Here is a 25,142-nt window from a genome sequence, read left to right on the forward strand (position 1 = left end):
TTTAATATAGTGAGCCCAGTATTTCCCTTAGACTTTATCAAACCTAGTCCAAACCAGGTTTCTGGAAAAACAGGTTAGTTTAAAAACTTCTTTAAGAATCTGAATTTGCGGTTGTGACATTCATTCACTTAAGCATCTATGGAATAAAGAATAAAGGCTAATATACATTTAAAAATCATTTAATTTATATAGGAGAATCCCTTCTTTCAAATGGTTTCTTTTATAAACTTTACTTATTTTATTGGCTTTTATATGTAACACAATTTTCAAACTTAATCCCCAAAAATGAAACCTAATATCTTGGTAGAATCACATTGAAGGTATATTTTCACATGCCTGTGTTATACAGAATTTAGTTTGAAGATTAAGTCATTGTGCTAAGATTAGAAATCTAAAATGTTTGCTTTCTGAAAATAGTGAAGAAAGTGCTTTACCATTTACCTTTGGAAATGAGAGGCATTTAACAGGAGAGAACGTGTATTAAAGAGACTGAGAGTGTACCTGAACCTTTCCATTGTGGTCAGATGCTTTTTGCCATAAACCGAAGTGGTTCTACAAGATTCAGTTTCACATCACTTTAATAAAATCAGACATGATCAGATTTCCATCTATTCCATTTCTTAAAATTAAAAGACTTTTAAGATATTCTTTAAATTGATGTAAGCATTTTAAATTGTTGTAAATCAAATGAGAATGGAAACTGATTATTTTCTTTGAAGCACAAGTTATAAAGATTATGTAATATTTATGAAAGAAAATTAAATCTGCCTAACCATATGATATCCTCTGTGATAAATTAATTATTTAAAATATAAAGAGATTATCACAATATATCTCTTACTATGCTTTTCCAAAATTAACTCATTAAATTGAAACACTGTGTGCAAAAGAGTCACAGGGACTCAAGCTTGGTACCTGGAGCACAAGATAGCATTTGTTTTGATGATAAAAATATTTAAGTGAAAAAATTTCAGGATGTACATTACTAATCTCAGTTGTTGTTATTTTAACTAATTAATGAAAATTCATACACTACAGAACAAACGTGCTTTGTTAATTTTTCTACCAATACACTGCAGTGTCTTTGTTCTTTTTTGGCTAGGAAAACTGCAAAGCATTTAAATTGTCTCAAATTATTCTCTGGATATCTCTCTCTTTCTCTTTCTCTGTCTCTCTTTAATTTTTCTTCTATCTCCTAGAGTTCAGGATCTTTTTCTCCACTTCAACTATATTTATTTTGTACTTAATACTGTGTTAATATTACAGTGAGATCTTAAATCTTATAAATAAAAAGTGAGTGAACAAGTACCACCTTTTTCCAAACTATGTAAGTGTAGGCCAGAGGGGAAAAATAATTAAAAGCAACATTGAATGTAGATCCATTTCTGTCAACAAAAAGAATGAGAAAATCTTCTTGAGAAGATTGCTTTTTGAATTTTAACATATTTTACATTGCCAGAAGTTTTTTTTTTTAAGAAATTAAAAAGAAGATACTCTGTACTCAGTCCTCTGAAAGGAGATGTAGAAACAAAGTTATTCTCTTGTTGAGAGATAAGTAGTTAAGAGAAAGTTTAGGTCTGGTGGCAACACATTCTCTTAGCATTCCTTCTCTGAGAATTACATGATTTCTTCTTCATTCTGGAATATTTTCCTGCATATAGAATTCTAGATTAATAGTTCTTCTCTTTCAGGCACTTAAAAAACTGTGTGCTAGCTACTTCTAATTGCAGTGGTTTCTGTTGGGAAGTTTGCTGTCATTCAAGTTATTTTCCCCCATATGTAAGTACTGTCTCACTCACTCTAAGTACTTCTAAAATTTTTTTCTTGGTCTTTAATTTTCAGAATTTTGACAAATCATGTGTCATGGTGTGGTTTCTTTGAGTTTATTCTGTTTGGCATTTATTCAGTTTCTTGAATCTGTAAGATTATGTCTCTTGCTGAATTCTGGAAGTTTTCAGTTCAGTATTCAAATACATTTTCAGCCCCACCCTTTTCTTCTTTTTTTCCAAGATTCTGATGACACAGATGTCAGATATGTAGTTAAAGTCCCACATGTTCCTGAGACTCTGCTTTCTTTGTTTCTTTTCAGTCTGTTATCTTACTTTTGTTTAGATTGGGTAATTTCTGTTTTCTTCAAGTTCACTGATTCTTTCCTCTGTATACCTCATTCTGCTGTTGAGCCAGTCCATCAATTTTTTAAAAAAATTATTCTATTTTTTATTTATAAAATTTCAATTTAATTTTTCTTATCTTCTATTTCATTGCTAAAACTTTGATTTTGTTCATTTGTCTTAAGCATTTTAATAATAATTCATTACAACATCTTTATAATAGATGCTTTGGCATCCTTGAAAGGTCATTTTAACCTAAGTGTACATTGACACATAAATGGATAAAGAAATTGTGGTATATATGTATAACAGAATATTATTTAATTTCAAAAAATAAAATGATCCTACCATTCATGACAACATGGATGACCTGGAGGACATTATGCTAAATGAAATAAGCCATATATAGAAATCAAACAAAACTATGTGGTCTGACTTATACACAGAATCTGAAAATGTCACGTACATAGGAGCACATATTTGAATGGTGGTGTGGTGGGGAAGCTAGGAAGATGTTGTTCAGTGGATATAAAATTGCAGTTATAAAGAATGAATAAATCTAGAGATTGAATGCACATGATGAATATACTTAGTAATACTATATATACTGCATCCTAGAAATTTGTTAAGAGAGTAGATTTCAAGTAAGGAGTACACATGTGAAAATTGAGAAGGTAGCAGTGGATGATGTCATCCAGTGTCAGAAGAAAATATTGTCCAAAACAGAAGACCTACTTAAAAATAAGCAGAGTATGGGGGGAGCTCAGTGGTAGAGTGCATGTCATGCACGAAGTCCTGAGTTCAATCCACAGTACTGCCATTAAAATAGATGAATAAACAAACAAACAAACCTAATTAGCCCTCCCAAAAAAGATAAAGCTAAATAACTTTGATTTTTAAAAAAAGAATTTCAAAAAAAAAAAAGCAGAGAGTAAGAAATTAGAAAAAAATATTATTATTATTTTGTTTGGCAAGGCTGTACTTGAAACATAAAGATAGTACCTGACATCTAAGCAAAATTGTTGTAGTAAAATGTTCCACTGTAGAACTTACTTAGATAATCAGACTTAGATAACTTCCTTACATAATTGAGGTGCCCCCTCACATATCTATATTGGTCTTTTTTTCTTAAAATGAGATATTTCTCCAATGTTGAGTTGACTCATGTATTTTGAATAAAAGCTTTTAATAGACAGCTGGTTTCTACGGTGCTGTCTTTGAAGAGTACCCAAGCACAGCCCTTGTAATTGCAGACACATGACTCATGACTAATCAGCACAGTAGATCCACATTTGAACCAGCTCACCAGTGACCCAGAAGCCTGTTAGAGCTAAGTCCGTATAACAGGATGTTAACTTCCCTACAGCTCTTTGGAAATGAAGTGCTGTCCGGTAATCATTAATATTCATTACTCCTTATTAAATAGTTCTATAGAGAAGTGCATGAAAAATATGAGGTAAAATTAGGCTTCAGGAATTCCTACAGATTTTTTTTACAGGCTTTTTAGCACTGTATATTATATACACGAACTGAGGCTCATTCTTTTTGATTCTCTTTAGAGATAAATTTTTTTTGTTCAGTTCTGTTTTCTGTAATTCATGCATGAAGAAAAATCAAAATGACAATTGCTTGCATTTCAATGTGGAAGAGTATTGGATACTTTGGAGCAGACATTTTATCAAAGTGAAAGGCTTTTCCAGCAGCATGAGTCCCTGTCATTTTTGGTTAACACTGTCTCACATTTAGATTTCAGGAGGTGCAGCACCATTGAATATGCTTTGATTCTCATTTAGACATCAAGTTTTAAGTCTCAATAATATTTTCACCACAAAAAAAGCAGCACTGCCTTAAAATTCTCTACTAATAAATGCATAAGACATGGAACAAATTAAGATTTAAAATGCACATTAACTGCATCCTGAATTTAGTAACACTCCATGTTAATACCAGATGCTAAAATCAAACAGAGCTGCTTTGTGAAAGTGGAAATTGAATATATGATCACATGTCTAAATTTCTTGTTACTCATTGTAAAGATTAATAATGAAATTCAAAAGAAGAAACAAAAATTCTGAAACAACATCAGCATATGCTGTGATGACCTCTGTATTCTCTTGCCCCACTGCAGGGGGCCAGCTCCACACACCACACAAACAAAAGATGCAGCTGGGTCTCACAGACAGTTGTGCGGGGGGCCAGCCTGATGCATCAGTGTGTCTGCAGCAGACACAGCTGGACCTCTCGGCCAGCCAGGCCGGAGCCTGCCCTTCCTTACAGTGTCCCCAAAGGAGTCACCTCCCCAGCTAGCAGGCCTGGTGGGCAGCCAGCACACCCCCAGCAGTTACAGCCTAATCGCAACAGGAGGGTGCATGCGGCCCAACCAGGAGATAACCTGTGAGCACCTGGCTCTTTAACCAGGGAGGACTGTGCCCCTGGGTCCCACAGATCACCTCGTATGTACGGCCACACTTTCAGGGCCAGGAGACATAGCTAATATATCCAGAAACAAACAGAGAGTTAAGCAAAATGAGGAGACAAAATACCTTCCAAACAAAAGGACAAGACAAAACTCCAGAAAAAGAACAAAATCAAGTGGAGATAAGCAACTGACCAGATGAAGAGTTCAAGGTTAATACTCACCTACTGTTTCACCTACCTAACATGCTCAGAGTTTCTCTTTCTCTACAGACTTCTCAAGGCAGAAATAGTGTGCCTCTGAGAAATCAGCAGTGCCAGTAGGCCTGTGTTGAAGAAAATTCTGAGTCCCATCTGTATTCAGTGCAATAGAGTTTTGTGAATTTTTTTCGGCCTTCACCCTTAATGCCTGCAGGTGGAAAAGTGTCACTTGAGGGTATGTTCATAGAGAGTACATGATGAAAGATTAAGATAGTATTTTCAGAGCTTTGAAATAGGATGATTTTAGTTTCTAAGTCTGGATCTGTGAATTACTAATTGTGTATCCTTGACAAGCTAGTTTGACTCCAGGTCTCCTGGTTTCCTCATCCATTAAGTTCAGTAATAATGCCTGCTGAAGAGGTTTAGTGTACACACAAATGAAAGGAGTCGTGTGTGGAAAATTTAGAGAAGTGCTTTATGTGTGAAAAGTGAAAAATATATATGGTTGATGTTTTTATATCTACTGACCACTCAGCCACTATCTCTTCTTCCTCTGTGCTGTCAGAGTGCTTGAACCATAGCTTATACATGCCTTCCACTCTGCTGTGACTATATATCAAGGCATGGATTTCTGTCATTAAACTCTGAACTTCTCTAGGTTAGAGCCTGCATCTTACTCTTTAGTGTATTTCCAGCAGCTGTCTCAGTGCCAGGCATGTAGAAACACTCAATAAATCTTGAATAATTGACTAAATAAAATAACAAAGGAATGACTTACTATATACTTAGATCTGGCTCAAATCCTCCCTCGGTCACAGGATTTTCCCTGTGATGCAATTTGTTCAAATGTATCTTTCTTCCATCCTAATGGCAGTCCTTATTATAGATTTTCATTGCAATATACAATTAAAGGTATGTACTTTTCCTTTAAAGTAAAAAAATGAGGGGACAGAAACTTCATGAATTCATCTTTGTACTTGTTATTGTCACACATAAACCTAATGAAGGAGAAGGCATTAAACAAATAAGTATTATGCAAAACAGAATTATATGTGTATTATAATAATAATATGGAAATCAAGCAAAGCACTTTGGAATAACAGAAGGGCCTATTGATTTTGACTGGAGATCTGAGTGAAACTACACTTAATTTTAGCATTTGAAATAACTTTGAGGCAAGAGTACAGATTTGATAGCAGAAATGAGAGAGAGTTCATTCTTTCATTCCCTTTCTTGAAATGTATATTATTGTGATAAAATGTCTTTATTTTTCAAAAAATTTAGTGTGATTTATGTTATCTTTCTCTCATAAATATGGGTTAATATTTGGGTGAAGAAATCAATAAATGGATACATGTCCCATTTCTTCCTCCAGTTTCTTTCTCAGAAGTAAATGTCATGGTGGGATAGTGCAGCATACAAGAACATATTGTATGGTTTTATATTTCCTAATAGAAATACGGCTATTATTTGAATAGTGACAATTTCCTCAAAATGATGTTATACAAATACCTGATTTAAAATATTTTATTGAAATACACAATGTACAGGATGGAAAACATATGCATAAAATGTGTACAGCTTCTTTAATTTTCAGTGTTAACACAACTGTGTGAGAACCTCTCACATCAAAATATAGAAAATCACCATGAAAACCAGAAATATATCCTGTGCCCCTTCCTTGGCATTATGCCCCCAAAGAGCTATTATTCTGAATTCTGTCAGCAATGATGAGTTTTTCTTGGTTTTGGAATTTCCATTGATGAAATCATATAGTACTTATTCTTCATTCTGACTTCTTTCACTGATGGTTATAATTTGGAATTAATCTATGTTGTTGCATGTAGCAGTGATCTGTGAGGGTCATCCATGCTTTTGCACATAGTGGGGATTTATTACTTTAGGTTACTAAACAATGTTATATATGAACATAGGTCACAATTTATTTGTCCATTCTATTGTTGATGGAATTTGTGGTATTTCCAGTTTGGTGCTATTACAAATAATGCTGGTTTCACAATTTTATGTGTGTCTTTTGATGTAAAGTTATGTAGGAGTGAAATTGGTATATAATAGGATATGCATACATTGAACTTACTATTTTTAAAATGTTTGCACCACTTTACAAACCTGCCAATGATAAATGTAATTCCAATCACACTATATCCTCACCAGCACATTTTTTTTTTAGTTGAGGTGGGATATATAGGTAAATAGTTGTGGTTGTGACTAATAATGTTGAATAACTTTTAGTAGGTGTGTTGCAGTTTTAATATCTTCTGTTGAAAAGCATTTTCTAGTCATTCTCCCATTTTCTTATTGCACAGTCTGTGCTTTCTCATTGATCTGTGGCAATCTTTATATGCTAATGTATATGAATCTTCGGTTTGAGATATATATTCTAAATATTTTATTCTCTGGTTTGTACTTTCAGTCTCTTAATTGTAACATATTTTACAAATACAAATTCTGAATTTAAATAAGATCTATTTAATTAATACTTTCCTTCATTATTAATTTTTTGCTCTTTTATTTTTATCTTAAAAAAAATGTTGTTTGTCCCAAAGTAAGCAGAAGATATTCTTCTGTAATTCTTTTGCAAAAATTACGTTATTTTTTCCATTTAGGACTACAACACAACTGGATTTATTTTTTTATGTGTGTGGCATAGGATAAGAGTCCAGGCCCATTTTTACTTATCTGAATATTCAGTTGATCCAGCATAAACTGTGGGAGCCCATATTGGGTTAACAAATTGTAACAGACCACAGCCACTTCTGGGCTGGTGGTCCACTTCAACATATTTATAAGGATGTATATTATTCCCCTCTCCCCATGACTTCCCTAAGGTAAACTGTAAGCCCGCAAAGAAATGAGTCTTGGGCTGGAATGATAAGTTATAAAAAGCTGCAGACCCAGAGGTGAAAAGGCTGGTTAGCCAATGACGGGTAAGACCCCCATTGGGGGGCAACCTAAGACAGGCACAGCCGCCTGAGTCCAAGATGATCAGCTGCAGACTCGGAGGTGAAAAGGCTGGTTAGCCAATGACGGGTAAGACCCCCCAGAGGGGGGCAACTTGAGACAGGCACAGCCGCCTGAGTCCAAGATGATCAGCTGCAGATTCGGAGGTGAAAAGGCTGGTTAGCCAATGACGGGTAAGACCCCCAGAGGGGGGCAACCTAAGACAGGCACAGCCGCCTGAGTCCAAGAAAAATGTTAAAGCTGCTACTTCTCAGGCATTTTGCCCTGATATGCTGTAAGGCTCGCTGATGTCAACACAAATATGAGTTGCTAAAACCTAGATGGCCTTCTGACCTTGAGCTAGACTCTACAATCTAAATCCCACCCTGTCTTTCCCTAAATTCCTGCATTCCATCACCCAGTGGTCAGTGATTTCCTAAATTCCTGCATTCCATCTCACAATGGTCAATGGTTTCTCCTTTGATTGTAGACAATAAATGTGGGAGCAATTGAGATGTTCAGGGAGTTGGCTTCCGACTCCCTCTCGCTCTCTTGACTTTTTCCATATAGTCTTGAGTAACTCATTCCGTTTCGGTGGGACTTCTGCTGGCCAGAACCCACGAGTGGTAAAAAACTCACAATAAATAGTGGCGATTATTGTTGTGAATGAAGTGATTATATATGCAGATTTGTATCTGTACAAGTAGGTCTGACTCTTTGTTCTATCAGTCTGCCCTTTAATTCTTATTTCAACAATGCTTTTAATTATCATAATCTGGAAATTAGTCTCTACAACAGGTAGTGCAAATCCTTTAACTTTGTTATTCCTCACAAGGGTGTCTTCACTGTTCTTGCCATTTGCATTTCAGTATGTCTTAGATTTATTTTGTCAGTTTTCTCAGGCCAAAAAAAAAAAAAAAAAAAAAAAAAAAAAAACCTCCACGAATTTTATTTTAAATTCCTTTGGATCCATAGATGAATTTTAAAAGAATGAACGTTTTTATAATGAATCTTTCCATTTATAAAAAAGATAAATTTTCAATTTATTTAGATTTTTTAATGCTTCTCAGAAATATATTTTAGTTTTCTAAGAAGTTTTCCACATCTTAATTGCTAATTCCAAACATGGTTGATATTTTTGGTACTATTACAAATTCTTTTATTAGATCTTCTAATAGCTTGTTGCTGATGTATAGAAATGCAATTTAATTTTGTATATTGGCATTGTATCCAGAGATTGTGCTAAATTTATTTAATTGTTTTAATAGTTTACATGTATACTCTTGGGATTTTTTTTATATAAACAGTAATGCCTTGTGTTAAGACAGTTTTATTTCTCCTCTCTTTGTCATACTTGTATTTTTTTATGTTGCCAAAATAACATAAAATATAAATAATGTTAATAAATAGACTTCTCTAATTTTCTGCAGTGAGGTTCCACTCTTCTCTCTTTTAATGCGGTACTTCCTATAAATACTCATTTATTAAATGAAGTATCACCCCTACTATTCTTGGCTACCCTGATTTTTGGTGTGGCTTATTTTAATTTTGTTTCCTCAAACCATGATTGAGTGCTGAATTTTATCAAACATATTTATGCATTAAATACAAATTTTCTCATTTGGTCTCCTAAGTACTGTGGTGCATGATAGATTTTTAAACATTTAAACACACTTGCATCCTGAAATCAACTGTAGTTGACTTTTATTTGAGGTATTAGTTCTTCAAGTCGTGGCTGCCTTGGTAAGTCAGTGAGATTGCTACAAACTGAAGGTTTCTGCTTTCTGACAGCCAAAATTACCGAGGGGGGAAAAATGCCTGCAAAAATATAGGTCACCTCAATGTGTTTACTTCTTCTTAAATCTTGGCCTGAGTACTGACTACTCTCCAGTGCCTTTGAACACAGATTTGTGTTTGTTTTCCACTTTGTTTTTTTTTTTCCTTAAAAAATTACTACTAGTATTTGTGGTCTGATTATGTCTATACTGTCAAAGCTGGAAGCAAAATCTTCAGTAATTTGTTTTCATCGTGAAAGTGTATAAATTCTTGAGATCAGGGAACTAAAATGTCCCAAATCTAATTTGTGACAGGCACACTGACAATGTAAGATATATTTTGTTCTTATCCATCACTGAATTTTAAACTTTCTTAAGGGACCAATCATATAGGAGCATGTGGCACAAAAATCTTTATACTCACACACAATAAAGGGAAATATACACCTCTTAGAGTCCAGGAAACTCTGCTTAAACCTGCATTCTATAAAATACCTCTTTTGGAAATATTTGCCATTAAAAACAAATCTGCATTTTTGGAGAAAAATGATGTGCTGGTCTTTCTAGACAGTGTCTATAAGTTGTTCTGAATCAAAAGACTAGCCAGCCACCGGAGAGTCTCATCATTTCCTGATTTCAGAAATAACAGCATTTACTTTAACTTATTTTGGGTGTCTTTTTATACACTTTTAGTATACCAGCTGTGATATAAGGCAAAGCACAAGATTCCTTCATGATCATGCATAAGTGCAGAATGTAAATACACTATCATATTTGCATAAGAGTTTTAGCACAAACAGAATCTGAAACTGATAGAAATCATATTGATCTTTATTACCTCACATTGCATTCATATTAATAATGAATGTGACAGGAGCATTATAAATATGCAAAAGAGTAACACATCAGCCTAAACATCACCAGTAATTTGTAGACTTACACTCATAGGAAACCACTAATGGAATACAGTACATTTTCTTTTCTATGAATAGTCAAATGTCATGCATAATGTAACCATGCAATTGCTAATAACAGACTTAGGCAGGATCATGTAAACTTGTTATTATGGGCAGTATGAACTGATCTTTGAAGTGGCCTATAATAAAATACTTCCCTGTCTTTACCCTGTCTTGATTGTTCAGTTGTCTTTTCCCCAGAGCTTGTATTTATAGGAATCACAAAAATGATTACTTTGATATTTGGGGAGCACTTCTCATGCTCTATCAAATGTAGGAGAGTGGTGACCAATGATGAATAACTAACAAATCAAAGTCAAAAGTCTCTGAAGCATCTGTTCAACCTTTTTAATGTCAGAATATTAGAACATTCTTTTAGAATATCCATTATCACATTATACCTTCATGGTATATATTTTTAAAACGGTCTTTGTTTATATAAAAGATCTTATGGAAATGGTAATACTGAGGTCATTTGCAAATTAGTTGGAGCAGAGTCTTAATTTTTGGAGTTCACAGGCTAATTAACAGCACAGAAACCTAGGATAAGTATTGCAAGCTCCAAGAAAATGCTCACTTATGGAAAAATCCTGCTTGATTTAAATATAGTGAAGATTTCTGGTCAGACAGGTTACAAAGGTTATAGTCAGTAACATAATAGTGGGTAAATGATCCTAGTAGTTTAGCTCTGCTTGGAACCCCTAGGAATTCTTGAATTCTTAGAGTTACAGAATACCATAATATATTCTCAAGGCTAAGAGTATATTTAGCACCTATTTGGTCTTTCTACAAAAGTACTACAGAAGAAACCATTAAGTTTCAGAGTACCCCAACCTAGGATTTTTTTAAATACTTTGTATAGGAGACTAATAATACTTAATTATGTGGTTTTATGGCACCATATAAAATTTTACTTTTAATATAGGCAATTAGTGAAGGTTCTTAATGTGTAATATCAGAAGCCATTGACTGATTTAAAATTCTATAAAAATATATATTTATAAGATAGTTTCATAAATATGTATTGAAATATTCAGTATATACATTTTAGTATTTGAATAGGTCAAGCCCCAAAAGTAGAGTCTACTTAAGTTATATGAAACTATGAAAACCTTGTCTCTAGATTAGAAACTCATTGAAATATAATTATACAATACATTGATATTCCCTTCAGTTGAATTGGAAAGCCACACTCCACTCCTGGGGGTTGTCTGCATGCAATGACTGACAGAGGCAAAGGTGAAATTGAGACACAGTGCTAAACTGGGACATACTAAAAATCATTTCTGACTGGAATCTCCTTATAGGCTCTGCTGATACCTTTGTTAAAACTACATGAAGCTCAAATTCTTCCTTCCCCAGTTGATGATCCCTTTATTATTCTCACAGATAAATATTTCAGGAATGATCCTTAATTAGCTTATTGTATGCTAATCTTCATCTCAGAGTCTGCTTCCTGGTTAACTCAAATGATAACAAGTCCTTTGCTACACACTCTCTGAGAGGCAAATATCAAGACAAGTAAAATGTGCAAGGATTTTATTATGTTCAATGCTTATAAGAACAAATGGAGAGAGATCCAGGAGGAGCTTGGATAGTCATCAGACCCTGAAGGAAGTCTGACCTCAAGTGAAGGATATAGGAGAAGTTACATGATGGAAAAATTCTAGACCATAGAATAGTACAATGTTTGCCAAAGTCACTGGATATTCTTGAATTCTTAAATCAAAGCCAGCCCTCAGAAGAATCCTGTGCCCCTCAGTAATTGGATTGCTTTAATATTCCTCTTTAAGAGGTATATATACTGTGTCCTCCTGTATCTTTGGGGGTTTGGTTCCAGGACCTGCCATGGATACCAAAACCTGTGGATGCTCAAGTCCCATAGTCAGTCCTCCCTATCTGCATTTCTGCACCCTCAATTCAGTCTGAGGATCGTGCAGTACTGTATAGGACTAATTGAAAATAAATCCATTTATAAGTGGACCAGTGCAGTTCAAACCCATGTTGTTCAGAGGTTCAGAGGTCAGCGTCAATTATTTAACTTGGCTAATTCTCACAGCAAACCTGTGAAGTACGTGTTCACATATCATTTTACTGAGGAGAAACAGTTTCCCTAGAACGTTAACTGCCTACACTCACCTAGCTTGTGAGTTACAGAGCAAGTGTTAAGCAAGGCAGTCTGGTCCCAGGGTTTGTGCTTCTAAGGATGACATTGTAATCACACTTCCTAGACTTGGAGGAAATAGGACTAGGACCTGAGATCCTCCCACAATTAATATACTGTGAGTCTTTTTTCCAGCCTTCCCATAATGAAACGTAAGACAATTGTTAGAATGTTACAGAGAAAAGGGAAATTCCAAACTTTTCAAGATTATTAAACACAGGCTATAAATTGACTTGGTTATCAAATACCATTAGTATTTCATACCAATTACCACTTTATTTCTGAATGCATAGTTGGAATAGACAAACTCAGTAATGGTGGAATTCTTATTGTAGACCCCTGAACCAGCTCATGAGGAAAATAACTTAGGAAAAGACTTAGCAGGTGCTGCTGAAAATTCTCTACCTTAACAGAGTAGTGATAAAAGAGAAAAACATTACTTTGTCCCTAAGAGAACTGTAATGATCAGTGCTGTCATTAAAGATTTTTAAAAAGCTATATTTGGGAAGAAACTAATTGAAGAGTGATTAGGAAGAGAGAAATAACCCTGAAAGGAAGTTTAAATATTGAATCAACTGAGTAATTATCTGGAAGACACTGTTTAACCTAAAAGAATGTTTTGTTGTTGTTGTTGATTATTTTAAAGCAGAAACTATGGTTATATTTATTTTGGAAGCTCGAGGGTTTCATCAACCTTGCTGTGTGACCTTCTTAATCCTCACCCCCAACCCACACCAAGCTGAAAACTAGAGCTCCTAGGACAAGGAGCTGAGATAGAGAAAATAAAAATACATTTGTTGCAACATTTTATTTTTGCTGTAAGCAATCATTCCTCTACTCCTCCGTATCTATCTATCTCTATCTCTAAATGTATTTATATAGAGATATAACAGACACTGTTCTAAGGACTTCTATAAGTATTAACTGAATTTAATCCTCATGATATCCCTATCTAGCAGAAAATGTTATTAATCAAATTTTCACCTGAGAAAACCGAAACCAAGGGCTACTAAATAAATTGCCCCAAAGTTCACAGTTAGTAAAGGAAATGAAGCAGGCTTTTTCATGCCAGGAATTAACTAGAGCCTGTGCAGGCACTTGATAAGCAGTTAAGACATGTCTGTTTTAAATCTTATGGAAATATGAGTAAATTAGTCAATTTAATCAGAGCTTAGAGACTAGGTAGGATGAAAAATGTTTTATTTTATTAAGAACTGAGGCAGAGTTTTAGGATTTACCACTTTTTTCTTAGAAATTATAGGTCTATTTGGGGTCGATATGCACAAATTACATATACAAACATTTATACACATTCTTATATGTTTGTATATTATTCAAAGACATTAATTTTATTGATAAACAATTTAAGGTACCAGCTAGATGTCATTGGGCATCGGTTACAATTCTACAAAGATGTAGCACAGATTTACAGTCACAATAATGGCATGTCAAGTTGTTGGAAGAAAGTATTGATGTTCAATAATAAAGCAAACAGAATCTCAGAAGGCCAGATAGTTTGAAGATCTTTCGAAAAATGTTATTTATCTAAGATGGCATGCAAAATGCTCTCATTTCAAGAAGAAATGTTGGATGTATCAAAGTATTTATCTTTGTGGCTGGGTTTTGTGGCACAAGAAAAATATAGACTAAAGGTGAATATTCAAGTCTGTCATCTGAATCCTTGGGTACATGTTGCTAAATATTCAGAAACATTTGGTTTGGTATTATATGATGATACAATAGTGTAATAATAATTTTCATGCACATACTATGGTATCATTTTATATAATCTCTTTGCAGCAAGGCAACTTCTAAGATGGCCCCCAAAGAACCCTGCCTCCTGAGATGTTATCTTTGTATAATCCTCTCCCTCTGACTGTAGTCACTTAATTTTAACCAGTAAAATATGACAGAGATGATATGTCACTGATGTCACTCATGTGATTAGGTTATAAAAGATTGTGATTTCTGTTTTTCCAACATACTCTCCCTTTCTTTCTGGCTTCGATGAAGCAGTCTGCCATTCTGAAAAACCCATGTGGCAAGGAACTGAGCATGAGCCACTAGCAAGTCAGGAACTAAGCTTCTCAATCCAGTAACCCTCAAGCAACTGAACCAGCCAACAATCACACATGAGTATGAAAGCAGATTATTTCCCAGTAGAACCTTTAGATAAGACTTCAGTGCTGGACAGCACATTGATTGCAATCTTATGAAAGACTGAAGAGACTGGGAGATAATAAATGTGTTATTTTGTTGTCTTCTTGTGGCAAAATATACACAATGTTTATCATTTTAACCATTAAGTGTATACCTAAGTAGCATTATATATACATTTGCAATATTGTGCAACCATCACCACTATTTATATCCAAAACTTTTTCATCATCCTCCAAAACAGTTTATACTCACGAAAACAGTAATACCTGTTCCTCCTGAGCCCAGGTAAATACTACTATTATATCTGTCTCTATGCATTTGCCTATTCTAGGGTCCTCATGTAAGTAGAATCATACAATATTTGTCCTTTTATATCTGGCTTACTTCTTGAAGCACAATGATTACAAGGTCCGTGTTGTAGCATACATTAAAATTTCATTCTTGGTCCACCTTGGGTAGCTGCTTTTAAGCGGCTGCCATTGCCTTTAGCGCCCGCCAAGCGTTTGTGGGTGCAGTGGGGTTCTGAACTGGGGGAGAGTCAGGGGTGAGCGAGGAGCGGACTGAAGCATCATGGGCAAAGGAGCCAGGGTGTCCACAAACCTAAGTTCCAAGAAAAGGGCTTCCCGGACATCTCCTGCATGGCGAGAGCCAGCACCACACCCCGGGACCATCTGCGAGCACCCGCACCTGAATGCGAGGCGCTCCAGTGCACGTGCGCAGAAAGGCCCTTCCAGCACCTGATCCCGAGACCCCAACGGCTGGTGGCGTGCGGCCAGGTGGAGCCCGTCTTGGCGCAGCTGTGTAGGCGGAAGCGGTGCTGGGCTCTCCTCGCTCTGCTGGCAGCGCTGCTCCTCTCTGGGGCTGAGACTGCCAACGGAGAATGTGTCATCCACGAGTTTTGCCAAGTTTGAAAATGGTGGGAAGATGCTGGGCCGCCATCCCTAGGTGGTCCTACAATGTCACTGACAGATACTGCCAGCAGTTTGTGTATGGAGGCTGTGAAGGGAACGATGATAATTATATGACCAAGGAGGAATGTCTTGCAAAATATGCTGGTGTCACAGAAAACACCATTGATGGTCCAGCCACCAGCAGGAATGGAGCACATTCCTCTGTCCCAAGTGTTCTTAGAAATCAGGATGCTGATGACCTCTCCAGTGATATTTTCAACTATGAAGAATACTGCACTGCCAAGGCGGTCACTGGGCCTTGCCACGCAGCCTTCCCACGCTGGTACTTTAATGCCGAGAGGAACTCTTGACAACTTCAACTACGGAGGGTGCCGGTGCAATAAAAACAGCTACCCCTCCAAGGAGGGGTGCATGCAGCGCTGCTTCGGCAAGGAGTTGTATCCTGCCCTGCCCCACGGCACTAAAGTGATGGTGGTCCTGGCAGGGCTGTCCGTGATGGTCCTGATCCTCTTGGAGCCTCCGTAGTCTGCCTGATCAGGGTGGCACGCTGGCACCAGGAGTGCACACTCCGCACCGTCTGGAGTTCCGGGGACTACAAATGGCAACTGGCAAAGAACACATACATTTTGTGAACGCCCTGTCGCTAAGGGTTTGCCCTCCTCCACCTGCTGTTGATTAAAGCGAGCCTGGGAAGGGAGGGGAAAGAAGTGTTGAATGCGTGTGTACTTTTTTCAAATAAACTGATTTGTATTTGTGCGATCATTCGTTTTCTGTTTGTTACTTCAGAAGTAACAAACTTCTTAGGTCTTGCTCCCTGGTCTCCTGGGGTTGGTTTGCTTTGGAAATCCTCTTAGGTTAGGGCTGTGTGCGCAGTGCAGGTGGTCTGACCCTAGACTGAAGTAAGCTCCTCTTCGAATCATTTCTTTGCTCCTGATACAGTTTTCTATACTTATGTTGAATCTTGTTTTCTCCTTTCCCATCACAAAAGTGATGTTTTAATAGTTTCCTTCATTTGTTTTTTGTTTTTTTTAAGTAAGCAGAAACGTAAGTTTTTTATTAGGATTCTGAAAGGAAGAAAGTAAGATGTACAAGTTTAATAAAAAGGGGCTTCCCTTCTAAAATTAAAAATAAATAAAATAAAATAAAACTTCATTATTTTTAATCATTGAATAATATTCCAATGAAGCATAGACCACATTTTGTTTATCTGTTCATCTGAAGATGGACAGCAGGTTGTTTCCACCTTTTGTGAACAGTGCCTCTATGAACATTGGTATACAAATATCTGAGTCCGTGCTATAAATTCTTTAAGATATATGCCTTGGAGTAGGATTGCTGGGTCATATGGTACTTCTGTTTTTAATCTTTTGAGAAAGTGCTGAAATGTTTTCCGTGTGACTACCAGTTTCTGTTGTCCACAGTAATGCGTGAGTGATCCAGTTTCTCCACATCCTCACCAACAACTGTTATACTGGAGCTTTTTATTTACTTACTTATTTTATTATTTAGCCATCTTAGCAGGTGTGAAGTAGTATCTTATTGTGGTTTTGATTTGCAGGTCTCTAATAACTACTGATGTTGAGCATTTTTTTCACAAGCAATTGGTCACTTGTTTATTTTTGTTGAAAATCTTGTTTCAAACCAGTTTTTATTTGGGCTGTTTATTGTATTTTTAAAAGGGTCTTTATAAAATCTGGATATTAATCTCACACTTAATTTGAAATATTTTCTCTCATTCATTATATTATCTTTTTGCTTTTTGATGCATAAATGTTCTTAATTTTAATAAAGCTTAGTCTATTTTTTTCTTTTGTCAAAAATAAATTGACCATTCGTTATGTGAGGATTTATTTCTGGGCACTCTATTCTATTCCTTTGGTTTATATGTCTGTCCTTATGCTAGTACAGTATCTTTTAAACCAGTGTAGCTTTATGGTAAATTTTGAAATTATGAAGTGAGTTCTTCAACATTCTTTTTTTTCAAGATTGTAGCTAATCAAGACCCTTGCAAATCTGTATGTGTTTGGGGACTGGCTTTTCCTTTTTTTTTTTTTTTTTTTTTTTCTTTTTTTTTTTTTGCCAAAACAATGAATGTAAGAATTTTGATAGAGGTTGTGTTAAATCTGTAGATTGCTTTGGGTATTAACTCTTTCACTCCATGACCATGATGTCTTTCCATTTATTAGGTCTTCTTTAACTTCTTTCAGCTGTTTTCTAGTTTGCAGCATACAAGTCTTTCACCTCCTTGGTTATATTTAATTCTAATTATTTAATTTTTCAGGTGCTACTGTAAATAGAATTTCTTCTTTAATCTCCATTTTGGGTTATTTATTACTGGTGTATATAAACACAAGTGATTTTTGTGTGTTGATCTTTTCCCTGCAACCTTGTTGAATTTGTTTATTAGCTTTCTTATGAATTTTTGGGGGGATTTTCTATACATAAAATTGTGTCATCTATGAGTAGAGATGATTTTTCATCTTCCTAATTTGGAAGCCTTATATTTATTTTTCTTGTTTAATAGTTCTGACTAAAACTTCCAGTACAATGTTGAATGCAGTAATAATGGACATCTGTGTTCATGATCATAGTGGGAAAGTTTTCAGTCTTTCACCATTGTGTATGATGTTAGTTTTGAGTTTTTCATAAATACCCTTTATCATATTGAGAAATTTTACCTTTAATTTCAGTATTCTGAGAGTGTTTATCAGGGAAGAGTGTTATATTTTGTCAGAAGCCTTTTCTGAGTCAATTTAGATAACTATATAGTTTTTTTTGCTCCACTTCTGTTAATGCGATGTATTACCTTCATCAGTTTACTTATGCTGAACCACTCTTGCATGTACTGGTATAAATCTCATTTAATCATGGCTAATAATTCTATTAATATGTTTTTGGATTTTATTGGCTAATATTTTGTTGAAGATTTTGCATCATATTCATAAGAAATATTGGTCTGTAGTTTTATATTCTCATGATGTCTTTATATGGTTTTGGTATCAGAGTAATGCTGGCAACATAAAATGATCTAGGAAGTATTGCCACCTCTAAAATTTTTTGGAAAAGGTGAGAATGATTGGTGTTAATAATTAGTTAAATGTTTAGTAGAATTCACGGGTAGAGCCATCTGGTCCAGGACTTTTCTTTGTAGGGAGGATTTTGATTCCTGATTTAATCTCTTGTTATAGGTCTGCTGAAATTTTCTCTTTTTTTCTTGAGTGTAAATTTAGTTTATTGATTGGAGAGTTTTTTTTCTTTTTCCTTTTTAATGTTGACATTTATAGCTGTAAATAGCCCTCTGAGTACTGCTTTCACTGTGTCTTTGTATTTTGGGATGCTTCATTTTTGTTTTCATTCTTCATTTTCTAATTTCCCTTACAATTTATTCTTTGGGTTTTAAGAGTGTGTTTAATTTCTACATGTTACTAATTTTTAAAAAAAATTTTCCTTCTGTTATTGATGTCTAACTTCACCCTGTTGTAATCAAAGAAAATGATATGTGTGTCATCTAAATCTTTTGAGTATTTAAATCTTTTGAGAATAGTTTTGTGACCTACCGTATGATCTATCCTGGAGAATGTCCCATGTGAACTTGAGAAGAAGATGCTATTCTGCTGTTGTTGGGGATTTTTAGGGCAGTGAAACTATTCTGTATAATAGTATATTGTTGGATACATGTCATTATACATTTGTCCAAGTACACAGAATGTACATCACCAGGGATGAATTCTAATATAAATTATGGACTTATGGACTTTAGGTGATTATGCTGTGTCAGTGTTCATAAATTGTAGCAAATGTACCACTCTGCTGGGGGATACTGATAATGAGGAAGGCTATGCATGTTTGAGGGCAGGTATGTGTGGGAAATCTCTGTACCTTACCCTCAGTTTTGCTGTGAAACTTAAACTGCTCTAAAACACCAAATTCTTAATTTAGAAAAAGAAAATGATCATAAAATATTTCCACAAGTGATTTTTTTGGGTTTACTTATAAGTTAGTTATCTTATTTGTCAGAAAATCTTGGGCTGGTCATTTTTGTTCCCACATAGGTGATTTTGTTATTTTAAAACTTTTCAGATTTATTTGCAACCTGCAGTCAACCCACATATATTATTCTTAATCTATTCATGTGTCATAGTTCTTAGCTATAAATTGCAGAAATAAATTCCAATTAATATAATTAAAAGATGGATTATTGAAAGTATAAGATGAAGCTCACAGAATCTATGTATGGAAAACCTTTTAAAACAAACACCTAGAAAGTGGAAGGGGAAAGAGCAAAGCTGAGAACAGTGACATCTCCCAAAGACCTCCAGAGCAGCTCTGTTTATGGTGTGGCACAAAACTGACCGCCATAGCTGGGTTACTACTCTCAGTGGATACTTAAGGCAACACTGTTGGGCCTTTGATTACAGTGTCACTGTCTTCAGTGTACTCAAACTATGATTGGTGGAATGAATCCTAAACTGTCACTGCTATTTTAGGTTATTAACACCAGAGTCAGAGTCAGATATTCACTGCAGGCTCACTATTCTAAGTGATACCATTTGACTGGCTTAGCTTTAGTCACATACTGGTGAGCTGGATGCCAAAGTCCGAAGGTAGCAGGAAAAAGGCTCTAGTTACTCGTCAACATCACTAGCAAAAATTCCCAATGTAGTTTACCACTTCGGCTGCCCAACGCCCAGGTACATGCTTCTCTGCATAATTAAAACTGTTTATAACTGATTTAATGCAAATATTGTACATTTTGCCCAAGACACATTGACCCATCCACAATGTATTATAAGTCACTGCTTCTAGTTCTGACATACTATCAACTCACTATTCTTCATATCACAAAATGAAGCATCACAGTGTATCTTAATCAGTGAATATTTAGGCAGAAGATAAAAATAGTTAAACTATATAAATATTCACAGGCTATGGCAAGAAAGAAAACTAGGATAGAGATTACAGTCTTCATTTCTACAAGTCAAACATTAATTACTTCATGGTAAATTGAGGGTTTTTTTATTACCCTTAATTTACTCAGAGTCACAGCTGGTAAGTAGTGTGGTCAGATTCCAGACCAAGTAGTCATGCTTCAGAGTCTGTGCTGTTAATCTCTAGGCATTATTACTTCTGAGTCCTATTAGCTTTCAGTCCTTTTTCTGGTTTCTGTAATAAATCCTTTTCAGATGCTTATTTGTCTCGGGATCTTTGAGATGAAGTTTTCCAGTCTTTATTCTTCTATGAAATTTTTAATGTTCTCATTTCTTCTAATTTAACCATTGTATTTACTGAAATTCAAAAGTGCAACATTATATTTAGATTTTATGTTTACAGACTAGCAGAGTAAGTGCTATTTCCCTGCACTATTATTACTCATCTTAGAGCCTTTTCACCCTACTCCTGATTTTTCCCCTTTGCTTTCTTGTCAGTAAAATTAGTGCTGTTTTCTCCTACAGAGTTCCTGATCATAAGCCTATGTCAGACAGCCTAAATCAAGCCGCACACTTGACCCAGTGTCAACTGTCATGTTTTTATACTATCTTCTTCATCCTAGTGGGACCATTTTTCCTGAACTGAGCTTCCTCAACTATAACAGAGGTTAGCAATTTGGCCTGAAGTAAAATGTGTGCATATTTTTTTGGAATGTCATTTGGAATGTTGTAATTTTTCAAGTCACTGAGTATACCTCTCTCTTCGATAATACCTTTCCACATCATGTAGCCTAATTTATCATAAAATTGTAGTAGAGTATAGCCCTAAATTCTTCTAAACTTAAGGATTTGTTTAAGATGTACTCCATGCATGTATTTTATTGGGAACATAAAGGAAGAGCAGAAGGAAGGCATTCAAGAATAAGATCCCTTATATTGTCTGTTTAACTCTGAACGATCTCTTCATTTCTACCCCTCATGGATGTGTGGAGGATAAGAGTACTTTGACTTTCTCAAGAGAAAAATGCATGCTTAATATAAGACTGATTACAAGAGTAACTGTTTTTGACCTGATTTAATTAGAGTGATTTTAGAGTCTCACAATGCCAATTGTTACTTTTAGATGTAATTGATCATTTTGGTGATATAGTCATTCAGATCTAATTTGTCATGAAATGTTTCAATAAAGAAGATTTTAAAATATTTTCTTTCAGATTTCTCTTTTGACTAATTTTATTCCCCTCTTTATTTTTTACCCTTAGTTCTTAAGGCTTAGCATTTTCCTCCTTAACCTTTTTCACATCTGAACTTCCTTTTAATCTGTCTTTCTAGATCAGGCCTTTATCATCTCTTGACTACTATTTTAAAGTTTCCTGTGAGATCGATTATTAATACCATGGAAATGGGGACTATGTCTCTATGATTCGCTTTTGTATCCTAAATGCTGAGAACAGTGCCTTGCCTCACTCTGAATAGTAAGGAGGCTTTTAAATATATCATAAATTGAAGAATAAATGAATGAATAATGAAGATGCCTTTTCTAATTCATTATCTTCTTCTCTCCAATAAATGCCCAACAATCAGACTAATCAACTGCTTACATGACAGCAGTTTTCTGTATGTATGTATATGTGTGTGTATGTGTGTGTGTACAGGATCACAACTTTTCTCAGAAAAAAATCCTATTTCTTCCACTAGTTTGAGAACTCATTGATTTTTTATAAAGTATCTAGGAAATTAATTTCACCAGACTTACTAACTTTTATCCTTCATGCTGATTGTGGATCACAGATGTGTAAACTCTTCAAGATGTCAGAAAGAGTGAAGCCCCCATGTGCAAAGAATACGGAAGGTGGCAAAATATGCAAACATTTAGATTAATGGTTACTACTGATGTTCAGGAAATTATCTTGTGGATATTGCAAAAATCCTGGTAAGTTACTATTAATTGCATCAGTCGAATTTCCTCTCCCATGTTGCTTTCAAATGTGTTTATATGAAAGCTTTCCTCTTTCATTTTCTTTTTTATGTGTCCCTTCATTGTTGAAAGCTACATGTGAGAAAAGTGGTGGAATTTATGTGCAATTTTAAAGCAGCAAAGTGTTGTGTTTAAGAGCATGTACTTTGGAGTCAGACCACATGAGCTTGAATTTTTGCTGTGCAACTTTTGATACTATTCTTAATCTCCATTTCCTGATCTGTATATGAATATTACAGCACTTATTTTGTAGAGCTAATGTGAGAGTTAAATAGGTGCTGGCCACATAGACAGTTCTCACGTACTTTATTATCACTTGTTTTTTCATTATAACCTTGGTTTAGTCTATGAATGCAGAATGAGATTAGTAATGAAATAAGCAATCCACAAAATACAGTAAAATTAAAAGGAAGGATCGACCTTTTTAAAATATATTTCAATAAACACATTTTTTATGTATCAAGCATCCAAATTATCACCTAAATGTATGTTATTCTTTGTTAGCAATAACTGAACAGAACATATCTCTAATTCTAGTGATTGTGCTTTCTTTCAATCAATTTATATTAAAGAACATTATTCAATATAAGTACTATTTAATTAAAGTATGAATTTAATGTAAGTATAGAATATTAATATACACACTTCTATATGTACATAACTACTAAGAATTCTTCAAACCATGGGTTTCTGGAGTTTGTTAAATAAATTCAACAGTTGATTTTCTCACTATAGCATAGTATCACATATGGTGTGACTTGGGCTTCAGTGCTTCATAACTTGCCTCCTGTTCCTCTGACTCATAGTTTGATGTTGTATACTGGAGATGACAGGGCAGATAGGCTTAAAAGAGTTTGTCTCACTATTTTTGGTCTATTATCTACCGACCAGCAATGCTAACCACATTTTCTTCTTCATATACAAAGGGAAAGAAAAAAGAGCACACTGAACTACCAGAACCAAAATATTCTTGCTCTTGATGTCAATAATCTATTTGAAGGTAGTCTACAAACAGAAAACTCTCAATAGGCAGCAATAGTATATATGTTTGCTTATATGCTATTCAACTGGAAGTTCCTGTGAGTAAATTTAAGCACCTTCCTTCCTCTGTGCATTATTTATCGTAAATCAACAAACATCTACCCTACTCTTCCACATACAGGTTTCAGGGCCTCAGTGAACATAATGGACCCAAATTTATATATTCACTTTTCCCAATATTTGATGAAATTTAAGATGACTGGAAACATACAGATGGCCAAAAGGCACATGAAAAGATGCTGAACATCACTAATTATCAGAGAAATGTAAACCAAAACTATGATGAGGTATCACCTCACACAGGTCAGAATGGCCATCATTAAAAAGTCCACAAACAATAAATGCTGGAGAGGCTGTGGTGAAAAGAAAGCCCTCCTACACTGCTGGTGGGAATGTAATTTGGTGTAGCTACTGTGGAAAACTATATGGCAATTTCTTAAAAAACTGAAAATAGAGTTACCATATATGATCCAGAGAGCCCACTCCTGGGCATATATCTGGAGGAAACTCTAATTTAAAAAGATACGTGCACCCCAGTGTTCATAGCAGCACTATTTACAATAGCCAAGATATAGAAGCAACCTAAATGTCCATCAACAGTTGATTGTATAAAAATGTTGTGTTTGTGTGTGTAAATATATATAAAATACTACTCAAACATATAAAAGGGAAAGAATGAAATAATGACATTTCAGCAACATGGATAGACCTAGAGATTATCATACTAAGTGAAGTAAGTCAGACAGAGAAAGACAAATATTATATGATATCACTTATATGTGGGACCTAAAAAATGATACAAATGAACTTACTTACAAAACAGAAACAGACTCACAGACATAGAAGACAAACTTATGGTTACCATAGGGGAAAGGTAGGGGGAGGGATAAATTAGGAGTTTGGGATTAGCAGATACAAACTACTATGTATAAAATAGAAAAATAAGGTCCTACTGTAAAGCACAGGGAACTGTATTCAATATCTTATACTAATCTATAATGGAAAATAATATAAAACAGAATATATATGTACAATTGAATTATTATGCCGTACACCAGAAAATAACACAACAGTGTAAATTATAGTTCAGTAAGAAAATAATAATAAAATAAAATTAAAAGATGACTGGGCTTTTGGCATTAACCTTTTCTTTAAAGTGAATGTATCATGTAATGCCATATTATTATCATTGTTTGCTTTCATGGAAATCAGCTTCTTCTATGTTGTTTGAGACAAAAGTAAGAGTAGAAGTTTGTTTGATAGATTAAACCAAGATAATGTATTTTTTTGTGGAATTGTTTGAGTGCCTTATACTCATAAAGGCAGAGAATTGGCTGATTCTATTAAATATAAATTATATTTTTGACATAGTCATAATAATGATGGTGCCATATCACTCATATGTGATATTTTGTTCATAAATCATATACAGAATGCAATGCATACATTTTAACATTAAGAAGTATTACATTGTTTGAAATTTTTTTTTATAAAATTTCAATGAGCAGACTTAGCTATCAGATTTACTTTTGATGAGAAGT

General features: G+C 34.8%; 1 pseudogene; it reads left to right on the forward strand.

Annotated features, from left to right (window-relative positions):
• Positions 1-15,381: 15,381 nt before the first annotated feature.
• On the forward strand, positions 15,382-16,286 carry LOC141574144 (kunitz-type protease inhibitor 2 pseudogene; annotated as a pseudogene).
• The last annotated feature ends 8,856 nt before the right edge of the window (positions 16,287-25,142 follow it).

Source organism: Camelus bactrianus, chromosome 20 (assembly GCF_048773025.1).
Source record: "Camelus bactrianus isolate YW-2024 breed Bactrian camel chromosome 20, ASM4877302v1, whole genome shotgun sequence".
Lineage (NCBI taxonomy): Eukaryota > Metazoa > Chordata > Mammalia > Artiodactyla > Camelidae > Camelus > Camelus bactrianus.